Here is a 14,063-nt window from a genome sequence, read left to right on the forward strand (position 1 = left end):
TGCATATAGTAGTCTCTTATGATCCTTTGCATTTCTGTGATGTCCGTTGTTAGTTCTCCTTTTTCATTTCTAATTTTATTGATTTGAGTCCTCTCTCTTTTTTGCTTGATAAGTCTGGCTAAGGGTTTATCAATTTTGTTGATCTTTTCAAAGAACCAGTTTTTCGTTTCATTGATCTTTTCTATGGTTTTCCTTCATTTCTATTTCATTGATTTCTGCTCTGATGTTTATGATTTCTTTCCTTCTTCTAACTTTAGGTCTTGTCTGTTCTTCTCTCTCAAGCTGCTTTAGATGTAAAGTTAGCTTGTTTATTTGAGTTTTGTTTGTTTGTTTGTTTCCTGAGGTAGGCTTGTATTGCTATAAACTTTCCTCTTAGAACGGCTTTTGTGGTATCACATAGTTTTTGGAGTATTGTATCTTTGTTGTCATTTGCTTCTAGGTATTGTTTGATTTCCTCTTTGATTTCTTCAGTGATCCATTGGTTGTTTAGTAGCATGTTGTTGAGTCTCCACATGTTTGTGTTTTTTGCAGTTTTTTTCTTGTTGTTGATTTCTAGTCATATAGCGTTGTGGTCAGAAATGATGCTTGATTTGATTTCAATTTCCTTAAAGTTACCAAGGTTGGATTTGTAGCCCAGGATGTGATGCATCTTAGAGAATGTTCCATATGCAGTTGAGAAAAATGTGTTTTCTGTTGCTTTTGGATGGAATGTCTTCTAAATATGTATTAAGTCCATCTGGTGTAATGCTTCATTCAGGGCCTGTGTTTCCTTATTGATTTTCTATCTGGATGATCTGTCCATTGCTGTAAGTGGCACGTTAAAGTCCCCCACTATGATTGTGTTATTGTTGATTTGTCCTCTTAAGGTTGTTAGCAGTTGCCGTATATATTGTGCTGAACCTATGTTGGGAGCAATGATATTTAAAATTGTTTTATTTTCTTCTTGGATTGATCCTTTGATCATTATGTAGTGACCTTCTTTGTCCCTTAAAATATTCTTCATTTTAAAGTCTATTTTGTTTGATATGAGTATTGCTACGCCAGCTTTCTTTTGATCCCCGTTTGCATGAACTATTGTCTTCCATCCTCTCACTTTCAATTTGTATGTGTCCTTAGAAGTGAAGTGGGTCTCTTGAAGACAGCATATATATGGGTCTTGTTTTTGTATCCATTCAGCCAGTCTATGTCTTTTGGTTGGGGTGTTTACTCCATTCACATTTAAGGTAATTATTGATATGTATGTTCTTATTGCTGTTTTATTAATTGCTTTGGATTTGTTTTTATTGCTGTTTTTCCTTCCCTCTTCTCTTGTTCTCTCCTCTCGTGGTTTGAGGACTATCTTTAGTGTTGTATTTGAATTGATTTTTCTTTGTTTGTGTATCAATTGTAGATTTTTGGTTTGCAGTTATTCTGAAGTTTTGATGTAAGAGTCTATATGTATATGAGATTGTTTTAAATTGTTGGTCTCTTAATTGCAAGTTCATCTCCAGTGTCCTGCATTTGTACCCACCTCTTTTCATGATTCCTGATTTTGGTGGTATAATTGTGCATGGATAATTTCATATCTTTACTGTATATATACCTTTACTGGTGAGCCTTGTCATTTGTGGTATTTTTGTTTCCTGTTGCTGTCTTTTCTTTTCTGCCTAGAGAAGTTCCTTTAGTATTTGTTGTCAGGCTGGTTTAGTGTTGCTGAATTCGCTCAGCTTTTGCTTATCTGTGAAGCTTTTGATTTCTCCTTCAAATCTGAATGAGAGCCTTGCTGGGTAAAGTAATCTTGGTTGGGGGTTTTTTCCTTTCATCACGTTAAGTGTTTCATGCCACTCCCTTCTGGCCTGCAGAGTTTCTGCTGAAAAATCTGCCAATAACCTTATTGGGGTTCCCTGGTATGTTATTTGTTTCTTTTCCCTATCTGCTTTCAAGATTTTCTCTTCGTCTTTAATTTTGGTCATTTTGATTAATATGTGTCTTGGTGTATTCCTCCTTGAGTTTGTTTTATATGGTACTCGTTGTGCTTCCTGGATTTTGAGTGAGTGGTCCCTTTCCCATGTTAGGGAAGTTTTCGGCTATTATCTCTTGGAATATTTTTTCTGTCCCCTTCTCTCTCTCTCTTCTCCTTCTGGCACCCCTATAACACAGATGTTGGAGCGTTTAACGTTGTCCCAGAGTTCTCTGAGACTCTCTTCATTTGTTTTCCATCTTTTTTCTCTTTTCTGTTCCACATCCATAATTTCCACTAATCTGTCCTCCACCTCGCTTATTTGTTCTTCTGCCTCCTGTATTCTGCTATTAGCTGCTTCTACTGAGTTTTTTATTTCAGTGATTATATTTTGCATCTCTTTTTTAAGTTGTATATCTTGTATCACATTGTTCAGTGTTTCCTGTAAGTTATCCATCTTTGCCTCCAGTTTATTTCTAATGTCTTTCATCCACTTCAGCATCAAGAGTCTCTAAAGTCTTTTTCCTGGATGCTGAGAATCTCCTGATCACTTAGCTGTTTTTCTGGGTTTTTTTCCTTTCTTCCTTATCTGAGATGTAGTTCTCTGTCTTTTCATTTTTATAGGTTTTTGGCGTGGTGACCTTTTTACATATAATAGAGTTGTAGCCTCTCTTACTTCTGGTGTCTGCCCCCCTTGTGGCTGAAGTCAGTATGGGGGCTTGCTGTAGGCTTCCTGATGGGAGGGGCTGATGCCTGCCCACTGGTAGGTGGAGCTGATTCCTATCCCTCTGGTGGGTGGGGCTTTGTCTCTGGGTGAGATTAGAGAGGCTGTGTGGTGGGGGGTCTTTATGCAGCCTGCTTACTGAGGGGCGGGGCTGTGATCCCACCTGGATTGTTGTTTGGCCTGGGGCTCCTCAGAGCTGATGGGTAGGGCTAGATTTTCTCAACAAGGCCATCTCTGGAGAAATGCATGCTGCTGAATATTCCCAAGAGCCTTGCTTCCAGTGCCCTTCCCCCACAACAAGCCACATTTACCCCCTGTTTTCCCAGGAGGTCCTCCAAGAACTGCAGTCAGGTCTGACCCAGATTCCTATAGAGACTTTGCTTTGCCCTGGGCCCCAGTGCATGTTGAAGTCTGTGTGCGCCTTTAAGAATGGGGTCTCCTTTTCCCCCATTCCTGTGGAGCCAGATGCTCCAGGGGCTCTTTCTCCCAGTTCCAGATCCCCACACATGAGTGTTTGATGTGGGCCTCAGAACTCTCTCTCCTGTAGGTGAGTCTCTGTGAACCAGTTAGTTTCCAGTCTGTAAAAAACTTTTTTTTTTTTCATGGATTTCCTTCTGCAGAGCTGATCATTAGCTTATTTACCAAGTATTTATAATTTACATTCTTTGTTGTCAAACTTATCAGTCAACCGTTCCTGGACCAGTCAGAGTTTCTTCTTGTAGCTTGATTCAAAGGAGACGTGTTTTCTCTCAGGAAAGCTTTCTCTACTTCTCTTTCCAAAGAAAAATGCCCCTTCAAGTATGTTCCTTCAAGCCCACTGAGGTAATAATAATAATAACAGCTAGAATTTGTTGAGTGTTTTCCGACTGCATGTTCTAAGCACATTGCACTTAGCATCTCCTTTCTCTTCCCAACAACTTTAGCAGCAGGTGCTTCTATTGGCCCAATTTACAAAGGGAGCAAAGATGTACAGGAATTGGTAACAAATGGCATATCTTAAAAATGTTTTTCTGGGAGTTGTCATTGTGGCGCAGCAAAAATGAATCTGACTAGGAACCATGAGGATGCAGGTTTGATCTCTGGCCTTACTCAGTGGGTTAAAGATTCAGCATTACTCTGGCTGTGGCAGGGGTAGCTTTGGGTGGGTAGAAATGATAACAAGCCTGGGAACCTCCATATGCCGTGGGTATGGCCCTAAAAAGACAAAAAAATAAATGTTTTTCTCTGATCCGTTCACCTCCTTTCTACCATCTCAACTATCCCATCTCCTTCCCCAGACCCTTCCCTGAGTGCAGGACTTTTTACTTTATTTTATTTTGCCTTTTCAGGACTTCTTTGAAACAAACAAATGCATTGAGAAGTAAAAAGTGTGGAATCAAAATTAATCCCAAATCTTGCAGAAATCATCCCCCAAAGGGTGTGTGCAGGGAGAGGAGACAAAAGAGCAGAACCTGATAGCATGAAATTGTGGTGAACCTCAATATGATCAGGGCAACTGAAAAGGAGAGGGGTCAGAAAGACTGAGCCATAATATCTTTTTCTTTTTTCTTTTTTTTTTTTTTTTTTGATTTTTAGGACCACAGGTGTGGCATGTGGAAATTCCCAGGCTAGGGATCAAATCAGAGCTGCAGCTATGGAACTACATCATAGTCCCAGCAATGCCAGATCTGAGGTGCATCTGCAACCTACTCCACAGTTTGTGGCAATGCTGGATCCTTAACCCACTGAGCAAGGCCAAGGATGGAACCCACCTCCTCATGGATACTAGTCAGGTTCATTACCGCTGAGCTACAATGGGAACTCCCCATAATAGTCTTAAAGGTAGAGGGAATGCAGGAGAGAGGAGTCTTGAAGTCACAAAAGGGAATGTTTTCACCAAATGCCAGTAGTCTTAACAAGAGGAGTCTCAAAGCCACAAAGGGGAATGTTTTCAACAAGCGCCAGTAGTCTTAACACTTTGAATGCACATGAGGTTTGACAGGAAATGAGCATAAAATAGATGACAAGTGCCAACCTCCAGTTTTCAGGGACAGTCTCGGTTGAAGTGTACTTTCCTGTAGTCAAGCATTGTTTCTGTAAATAATCTAATAAATATACCTTCATGTGTCCGAAGAAGGCTGGTTCTGGAAATGTGAGGAACTGCTTTTGTCTGGCTGAACCCTGTTTGCTTTTGTATTACTAAAGAAACTGTGCAAAAATGGTTGGATTTTGCTAAGGAATGTGAAGGGAGGAGGTACTGGCTGGAAAGGTCAGAAAGTACTGTTTGGGGCAGTGCGGTGGGTGGGCCTGCGGCCTATGGAGAAGAATTGGGAGGTAAGAGGAGATTGTGAAATGAGTCTTATTAACCTTCTCCCAGATTTATGGGACCCACCATCCTGATCTGTCCAGCACTGAGGAGGTGGTTCCTTGGATGCTGGACTTTCGAGTGCTAACACCAGGCTGAATTGGTCATCTTTCCTTTGTCTGTCCCACCAAATCTTCAGGAAAATTGACATCAGTGCTTTGAGCCTGGATTTTTTTGCTTTTGGGGGCATTAGTAATTCAGAAATTAGCCTGTATCCAGGCATAGGAAAGAATAGTGGGGGTGGGAGGGTGGGCAGGGTTCCATGGTGGTTCAGTGGGTTAAGGATCTGGCAGTTGTCATTGCTGTGGTTCTGGTTACTGCTGTGGCTCGGATTAGATCCCCATCCTGGGAACTTCCACCTGCTGTGGGTGTGGCAGAAAAAGAAAGATCAGGGGTCCCCCAAGTACGCCCAGTCATGTGCAGGCATGTTTCTCCTTGAGGAATTATAACCATGCAATGTGTGGAGAAGGCATCAACTTATGGAACCTGAGAGGCCTCACCCAAACTGTTTGTACCCCAGGCACTCCCATCTCTGAGGGGGCAGAGCTTGCTGGTGGGTAGAAATGATAACAAGCCTGATAAAGCTGGTTCTAGTTATGACATGTCAATACCTGTACTGAGTCACACTCTCCAAACCTTGTAGGTTCTACTTTGGAAAACCCTTTTTATGACCTTCCCAGGTACTCAAGTGCTCATCATGGAGTGTCCTCTCTCCCCATAGCCAACTGCTAAGGTTTCTCTTCACAGTGCTTCTGCTCGAACACTCCTCTTTCATCATTAAGCCCTGCTCAGTCCTTCCTCATCTGTCACCTGGAGCATTTCCTCATGCCAAGCTGTTGTTCTTTTTTTTTTTTTCCTTTTTTTTCAGTTTGGGTTTCTTTGGTTTTTTTTAGTTGTTTGTTTTTTCTATTATAGTTGATTTACATTGTTTTATCAGTTTCTGCTGTACAGCAAAGTGACCCAGTCATTCTTTTTCTCTCTTTATCCTTCATCCTGTTCTATCACAAGTGACTAGATGTAGTTACCTGTGATACCTAGCAGAATCTCATTGCTTATCCACTCCAAATGCAATTGTTTGCATCTACTAACTCCAAACTCCCAGTGCATCCTACTCCCTCCCTCTCCCCCTTGGCAACCACAGGTCTTTTCTCTAAGTCCATGAATTTGTTTCTTTTGTGTAGATAGGTTCATTTGTGCCATAGATTCCAGATATAATGATATCATATGGTATTTGTCTTTCTCTTTCTGGCTTATTTCACTTAGAATGTGAGTCTCTAGTTCCATCCATGTTGCTGCAAGTGATATTATTTTGTTCTTTTTCCTGACTGAGTAATATTCCATTGTGTAATGTACCACATCTTCTTCATCCATTCATCTGTAGATGGACATTTAGGTTGTTTCCAAGCTGCCTGTTCTTGAATGCTGGCTTCCTGAAAATGTCCCCCAAACAATCTGCTGTCATAGGACAGCAGAGCCCATGGCTGACAGCAGTAATGGAGAGGGCCACCTCCAGGCTCCTGGTAACATCTCAGAGGGAAGAGGGACAAGTCAGGTTATTTCTGAGCATTTGAATTCTGCTTTATCTTGGATAAAATAGTGTAAGGGTGGAGGCAACAGCAAAGATGAGGATTCTCAGGCAAAGGGTTTAAACAGTCTTATGGTATAAAATGTCATTTGATGCTTTTTTTTCATTGCAAAATTCATGTGCCTCAGAGGTTATTCCTGGAGTAAAAAATGAAGTTATTTGCAACTTTCATCTTCCAGGGTTAGAGCTTTTTGAAATAGTAAAGTTATGTTGATGGAGATTGGGTGGGTACAGATGAATTTGCTTTTCACTTCCTTATGTCAAACCTCTCACTCTTCAGACATCAGAAATAACAATAATAACAATAACGGTAGTAGCAAACACTTAACTCTATGTGCCAGGCACTGCCCTAAGCATTTGACAAATATTACCCCATTTAATCCTCACCAGTCTCCTGGCGTGCACAACTGTTGTCTATATTTTACAAATTTAGGACAAAATCTGCTCAGAGAGGTCAAGTTATTTCGCCAAGTTACAAAGAACCTCCACTGTCAGTAATCTATCAAAATGAAAATTTGGAAATGTCACACTCTTGTCCAAACCCTTTCAGTGACTCTCTGTTGCCTAAAGGATGAAATCCTAATTTCTTCAATTCACATGTAAGGCCCTTGCTGATCTGGCTTCTGCCCACCTCTCTAGTCTTTTTTTTTTTTTTTTTTCACATGATGCTCTGTCCATTTGGACCACATATGGTTTTTCTGAACACATGATGCTATTTCGTATCTCCGTGAATAGGACTTATCTTGGGGTTTTGTCCCCTGGTGTCATCTCAGCATGAATCTGATTAACAGTAGACTGGAGAAACCATCTCTTCCCTCCCTTTCAGCCTATGTGTTCTGTCCCCACTTAATACAGGCTGAGAGCAAGAGGGTGCTGGGGTTTCTGCATCCTTCTCGCAGAAAATAGAAGGGTTCACCACTGTTGAGGAAGCAAATGGAAAAAGGGAGAGATGCAGATGTTGTGGGGCTACACTTTGAGCCCTGGAGCAGACCGAGCCTGGAACTGTTCACTCAAAGGATCCAGTGTATTCTGACTTTCATTGCTTAAGAGAGATTGAGCTTTGTTTTTTTAAGCACTTGCCTCAGGAAAGTCCTCATTCACACAGTACATTCTGCTGGAACACACTTCTCTAGGCTTTCAGACCAGAATGCGCTCACTTGTTAACATTCAGGTGTCCATTCCTCCACGAAGGTCCTTTCTGACCATCACTGTTTCCCTTCTGGCTTATATAAATGACCACTCAGATATCTGACTTCCACAGTGCCTTGTGCAGAGTTTTCCTTCCACTATCTAAAATAAACTATTGAACTTACTCATATAGCTGTGTGTGTAGTTGTATACTTTTTAAAAAATATATACTTTATTTTCATTATTTTTTCTTTTTTTGGCTGTGCCCATGGCATGTGGAAGTTCCCAGGCCAGAGCTAGAACCCGAGCCACAGCAGCCACCCATCCTGCTGCAGTGACAATGCTGGATCCTTAACCCACTGTGCCACAAGAGAACTCTCTAAACGTTATTTGTTAGAGCAGTTTTAGGCTCACAGTAAAATTGAATGAAAAGGATAGAGTTTTGCTATATCCCCTGCCCCTTCGCCCACAACACAGCCTTCCCTACTATCCAGAGTGTTTCATTAGTTACACTAAATGAACCAGTCTTGACACATCATTATTGCCCAAAATCCATAGTTTGCATTAGGGTTCTGTCTTTGTGGTGTACATTCTGTGAGTTCAGGTAAGTGTATAATGACATGTGTCCATCATGTGATGATCATACAGAATAGTTTCACTGCTCTAAAAATCATCTGTGCTCTGCCTGTTCATCCCTACCTCCCCCGCATCCCACCCCCCAACTCTTGGCAGCCACTGATCTTTTTACTGCCTCCATAGTTTTGCCTTTTCCAGTATGTCTTACAGTTGGAATCACAGAGTATGTAGCCTTTTCAGATTGGTTTCTTTCACTTAGTAATACTCATTTAAGTTTCCTCCATGTCTCTTTATAGCTTGACCATCTTTTTTTGGCTTGATAATTCTTTTTAGCATTGAATAATATTCCATTGTCTGGGTGTACCACAGTTGACTTATCCATTCACCTACTGAAGGACATTTTGGTTGTTTTGGTAATTCTGAATGAAACTGTTATAAACATCTTTGTTAAGGGTTTTGTGTGAGTATAAGTTTTTAGCTCTTTTGGATAAATACCAAGGAGCATGATCGCTGGATTTCCTGATAAGGGTATATGTAATTTTGCAAGAAACCTCCAAACTGTTTTCTGAAGTGGCTATACCCTTTTGCATTCCCACCAGCAATGACTTGAGAGTTCCTGCCACTCCACATCCTCACCTGCATTTGGTGTTATCAGTGCCCTGGATTTTGGCTCTTCTTCCAGGTATGTAGTAGTTTTTCATTGTATAAAATTTGTAATTCCACATATGATGTGGAGTAGATTTTCATATGCTCATTTGACCTCTGTATATTTTCTTTGGTGAGATGTCTCTTCAGGTATTTTGCTTGTTTTAAAAACCAGGTTGTTGGATTTTCTTATTGTCGACTTTTAAAGGTTCTTGCTTGATATATTTGTGATGACAGTCATTTATCAGATAAGTCTTTAGCAAATATTTTCTCTCAGTCTGTGAGAAATGAAAATGCAGGTTAAAATGTTAAAGTAATAGCTGGTATTGCTCCTTGAGGGCAGGGGCGGGGTGCACCTTCAGTATTATATTTGCAGGCCTAGTACAGAGCATGATACACAGTAAGTTCTCACTAAATATGTAGTTAATGAATGAAGACATTTAATTTGCTGAATCTTGATTAACCTCACTTAAGGGAAAAAAATCTCCTTTCAGATATAATTTCTCCTCTCAAATAGAAACCACAACAGTAGAAGGGGGGAGAAAAATATATGTATTTACTCACATCAAACCTTCACTTAATTCAGCTTGTCTTTATTTTCACTGTGAAACAAAAACTTACTGAAAACAAAGTGCTGCACTTGAATTCAAGTATTCTGTCATGTTTTTCCCTGTCCACGCACATTTGTTCAGGAAATCTGATCTTTGGGAATCTAGGGTTCTTGCATCACTGCCTGAATATGTGACTCACGTTAACTGGAGAGCAGGTTGAATCACAGAGTTGGGGTCCCCAGCAGGTCAAGGTTCCCTTGATTCCCTAGAGGAAGAGAAGAAAGCTGGAGGCCCACAGTTCATGCTCTCAGGCCCCTGGATAATTTTTTCCCCCAAGCCCTTTATAGAAACTCCGCAAAGGGGGTCATGGTGCACCTGTTTCCTACAAAGCTGGAGTACACTTTGCAGGAGATACAAAGAAGAAAACAGAGAGGGTAATGAAAACAGAGAGGGTAAAATGTGTGTCCGAACAGTTAGGGAGAAAAAAGTGTATGTATTCTTGGCCTAGGATGAGTAACAACAAACCAGTGGGGCAAGAGAGAGAACAGCCCTCCCCGGGCATCTTTCCACACTGCTACTGCGTGGTAGGCGGGCTGTGGGGAGGGACAGGATTCATAATTCAGTACTGCTGGGTCATTTCAACAGTAGAATCTGGCAGGAGTGCAGGGTCCGAGGATGAGAAATTGATTGTGATTGTGACATCTGTGTAAGCAGCTTCACCCAACCTAGGCAGCGTTGACATTTTGGGTCCGATAATTCTTTTTTATGGAGGCAGAGTCTTCTTTGTGCCCTGTAGGATGTGTAGTAGCATTCCTGGCCCTGACACACTAGATTCCAGGAGCAGCTCTTCTCCCCAAGTGTGGCAACCCAAGATACCTCTAGATACAGCCAAGTGTTCCCCTGGGTGGCATAATCTCTGTTGCTCGAGAACTGCTGATTTATAGGAGGAATTCAATTCCTGTCACAGTAGTTGAGTGTCTTACTATGTGAAAAATCATTGACTAGGTCACTCATGCTACCTCCTTTCTAGCCATTCATGGGAGGTAAAAGCAGTCTGGGGTCTCCATTGTGGCACAGTTGAAACAAACCTGACTAGTATCCATGAGGACTAGGGTTCGATCCCCAGCCTTGGTCCATCGGTTAAGGATCCAGCGTTGCTGTGAGCTGCAGTGTAGGTCACAGAAAGACTTGGATTCCAAATTCCTATGGCTGTGGTGTAGGCTGGAAGCTGTAGCTCCAATTTGACCCCTAGCCTGGGAACTTCCATATGCTGTGGGCGCAGCCCTAAAAAGCAAAATCAATCAATCAATAAACAAACAAATAAAAGCAATCCTTGTGTTAAGGCAGATCAAGTAGTCGACAATCAGAGTCTAATAACTCAGAGAACAAAATATATCTATGAAAAATATGAGAGACTTTCAGAAGTGTGAGGAAACTAGTTATACCAATAACTCTCAAACACTAGACTGCTTCACAGGCGAATAAAGGGGTTGGTAAAAATGCACATGACTGAACCTTACATTATGTTTCAAAATTTTTGAGGGTAGACCAGGTATAGTTGGTTCTTGTTTTTCACGGTAGTTATGGTCTATAAAGTCATTGCAAACTCTAAATTAGTGGATACTGAACTATTTTTCCTGGGGGGAGATACAGGGTTAGGCTCCCAGAAAGCTCTGCTCACGCTTTTGTTAACCGAGATCCCATTGTGTTATGTAGGTTTGTCTGCCAACTTCCTTGTAAAACAAGCCAGTCTTATCAGCATTTAATATCTATTCTTCCACATAACCCTTTTCCTGTAAAACACTAAGCAGGTATTCATTTATTTATTTAGTTAGTTTTTTAGGGCCATACCTTCGACATATGGAGGTTCCCAGGCTAGGAGTCAAATTGGAGCTGTAGCTGCCCATCTACACCACAGCCACAGAAACGCCAGATCCTTAACCCTCTGAATGAGGCTAGGGATTGAACCGCAATCTCATCGTTCGTTGTCGGATTTGTTTCCACTGAGCCATGATGGGAACTCCACTTAGCAGATATTTAAAAAATTATTTCGAGGAGTTCCCCTCGTGGCTCAGCAGAAATGAATCTGACCAGCATCCTTGATGATGCAGGTTTGATCCCTGGCCTTGCTTACTGGGTTAAGGTTCCAGCAGTGCCGTGAGCTGTGGTGTAGGTCTCAGATGTGGCTCAGATCCCATGTTGCTGTGGATGTGGTGTAGGCCAACGGCTATAGGTCCAATTTGACCCCTAGCCTGGGAACCTCCATATGCCGAGGGTGCAGCCCTGAAAAGACCAAAAAATAAAAAAAATTGTTTCTAAATCTCCTGATCTGCAGAACTAAATTCTCCCACTAGTTTTGTATATCTCATGCCTTATGTTCTTTGCACTGTGTGAGGCTGCCAACACTAGCAGAAAAAGGTTTAGCATTTTTTTAAAATGAGACCATATAATTAGTGAATTTTTAGTTATCTATTTTTTTAAATTGAGGTATAGCTGATGTACACTATTATATAAGTTGCCGGTGTGCAACATAGTGATTCACAATTTTTAAAGGTTATGCTGCATTTATAGTTATTGTATTGACTCTATTTTCTGTGCTGTACAATATATCTTTGTAGCTTATTTATTTCATATAGATTTTAGCATTTCTTTTTTTTTTTTAATACAATTGGTTCATTTTTTTTTTCTTTTTCTGCTGCATCTATGGCATATGGAAGTTCCCAGTCCAAGGATTGAATTTGATCTGCAGCTGCAACCTATGCTACAGCTGCAGCAATGCTGGATCCTTAACTCACTGCACCACAGTGGGAACTCCTAGGTGTTAGCATTTTTTGACTCTGGATAATGTGACCACAAATTTCTTTGGCTTTTATCCTCGCAATAATAATGCTACACATTTCACTTTTTTTTTTTTTTTTTAAATCTGTCTTTGTCTCATGAATCCACCCATTTAGCCACATTTCTATCTTTCCCATAGCTTCACTGTGCACTACAGGTGTTATTTTAACACTTTCCCTAGTGGCCTCACACAGAGATCAGCACATTTTCTCCTCCTTTCCAGAATGTTGATTCATTAGCATTGAGCTCACAGCCAACAGCACTGTAACTTCTCTGGCACATATGGTCTCTGTAAGGCACATCCCAGCCTTCTAGCAGTTAGGAACACTAGACAGCCCTTCAGCACTGCTGGGGGGATGGGGTGGGGGAGTAGGGAGGGAGGTCATGGTGAACAAAAAGCAAAAAAATGCAGAAACCATGACACTAAATAGTCTACAAAAATGTCACTTATTCACAGTGTGAAAGCTGAAATAAGAAGGCAGGGCCTTGCCTTTTTCCACCTCAGCTAGGAATGTGCATGTTGAATGACTGAGATTTTTTTGCCTCTCTGTACATGTCAGTGAGTGAGTGTCAAAATGCTACAAGTTGTGATTTTGGGATCAGGAATACATTTTAATGAGTATTTGAATATGCAAAAACAGAATCTGGGAACAATAAGGATTGATGGTATCTATATATATATTATATATTATTTTGGTCTTTTTAGGACAGCACCCTCGGCATATGGAAGTTTCCAGACTAGGGGTCAAACCAGAGCTGCAGCTGCCAGCCTACACCACAGCTCACAGCAACGCCGGATCCTTAACCCACTGAGCGAAGCCAGGGATCGAACCCATGTCCTCGTGGATCCTAGATGGGTTCATTACCACTGAGCCACAATGGGACTCTAGCCCCCGAAACATCTAATGGCTTCACATCCACCTGAGGAAGCACATTTATTTCTCTTGTAAATGTCTCTTACAAAAAAGTAACATCACAGGGAAGATTTAGAATTCTTGAGGACGTTGAAATGGGCAGAATCTCTGGATTTGATGTTTCCTGGGTATGATGCCTGGAATGACGACAGTCACCTTGTGACCGAAAATGGCAAAGTGGAAAGGCTGGAGAACCAGGTTCTAAATTAACTAGCCTCAAAGTTACCACACCTCTAGACTTGTCAGATCAGAAAATAAACTTCTGAACTGCTTTAGGCACTTTGAGTCAAGGAGGTACTGCCAGATGAAGATCTCCAGACCGACAAAATCAGGTAGTTGGCTGGTGGCAAGCCCAGATTCTGTCCCACATCTGGCTCTGAAGTCTGTGTGCTTCCCATTCCACCATCTTTCAGAAAGTGAATTGTTCAAAACAAGGGCCAGAAACTTCTGAGTTCTGAGGGGAACTGAGTAATGAGCATTGTTCTAAACCACTCAGCTGTCCACTGTAGCATATGCATCATACATTTGACAGTAGAATTATTCACTGTGCAGGTATATGAGAAGTAAGTACAACATAATGTGTAAGCATTATGCATTAAGCTTAACTTGTCTTTTCTTCTGTAATTGTCCCTGTCTTTCCACATGAATCCTAAGTTCTCTGAGGGCAGTGCCCATGTCTTATTTTGCCGTAAATCACTATTTGTCAGTTTCCTTTTCATTCCAAGTGATAGAAATGCAAAGTGAATTAACTCCAGCAATGAAGGATGAAGTTCTAGCTCCCATCACCAAACATCATGAAGGGTGGAGCTGACCTCATGC

The sequence above is a fragment of the Sus scrofa genome, chromosome 1 (assembly GCF_054392235.1).
Source record: "Sus scrofa isolate SSC_HxYL_T2T_F1_AM1 chromosome 1, Sscrofa_HxYL_maternal_Yorkshire_Landrace_v2.0, whole genome shotgun sequence".
NCBI classification, from domain to species: domain Eukaryota; kingdom Metazoa; phylum Chordata; class Mammalia; order Artiodactyla; family Suidae; genus Sus; species Sus scrofa.